Source organism: Cyclopterus lumpus, chromosome 17 (genome assembly GCF_009769545.1).
Source record: "Cyclopterus lumpus isolate fCycLum1 chromosome 17, fCycLum1.pri, whole genome shotgun sequence".
Lineage (NCBI taxonomy): Eukaryota > Metazoa > Chordata > Actinopteri > Perciformes > Cyclopteridae > Cyclopterus > Cyclopterus lumpus.
The window spans coordinates 21,540,770-21,541,812 of record NC_046982.1 but is presented as its reverse complement, the minus strand read 5'-3'; positions in this window follow the sequence as shown (position 1 = coordinate 21,541,812).

Below are 1,043 nucleotides of genomic sequence, written 5' to 3'. Positions count from 1 at the left end.
TGTATATAACTATATATATATACTTATATATAACTATATCCCCCCTCCCCTTACTGCTTGCTGTATACTGTCTATGTATCAATATGTATCCCTCCAACCTCCCCCCTCCTCCCACCGCTTATGCGCCTGCCAGAGAGCGTGTAGGGAGCAGAGTGGCCTCTCTCCCCCCTCCACCCTCCCCCCTCCCCTCACCGTTTGCCCACCGTGCAAACAGGAAGGAGAGGGGGGAGAGTGGAGGGGGCAGAGAGGAGACTCTGCTCCCTCCACCCTCCCCGGTCCCGTCTAAGGAATCTGATGGAAGTCACTTCTATTTATAACTTTAGGTGTGTATTCCGTGATGTCACCTGTGACTCAAATAACTGCTACTACGTTACCAGTGACGTCATATATACACCTGTGATGTCACCTGTGACGTCATATATACACCTGTGACGTCACCTGTGACTCAAATAACTTCTACTACGTTACCAGTGACGTCATATATACACCTGTGATGTCACCTGTGACGTCATATATACACCTGTGACGTCACCTGTGACTCAAATAACTGCTACTACGCTACCAGTGACGTCATATATACACCTGTGATGTCACCTGTGACTCAAATAACTGCTACTACGCTACCAGTGACGTCATATATACACCTGTGACTCAAATAACTGCTACTACGCTACCAGTGACGTCATATATACACCTGTGACGTCACCTGTGACTCAAATAACTGCTACTACGCTACCAGTGACATCATATATACACCTGTGACGTCACCTGTGACTCAAATAACTGCTACTACGCTACCAGTGACGTCATATATACACCTGTGACGTCACCTGTGACTCAAATAACTGCTACTACTACGTACAGTGACGTCATATATACACCTGTGATGTCACCTGTGACTCAAATAACTGCTACTACGTTACCAGTGACGTCATATATACACCTGTGATGTCACCTGTGACTCAAATAACTGCTACTACGCTACCAGTGACATCATATATACACCTGTGACTTCACCTGTGACTCAAATAACTGCTACTACG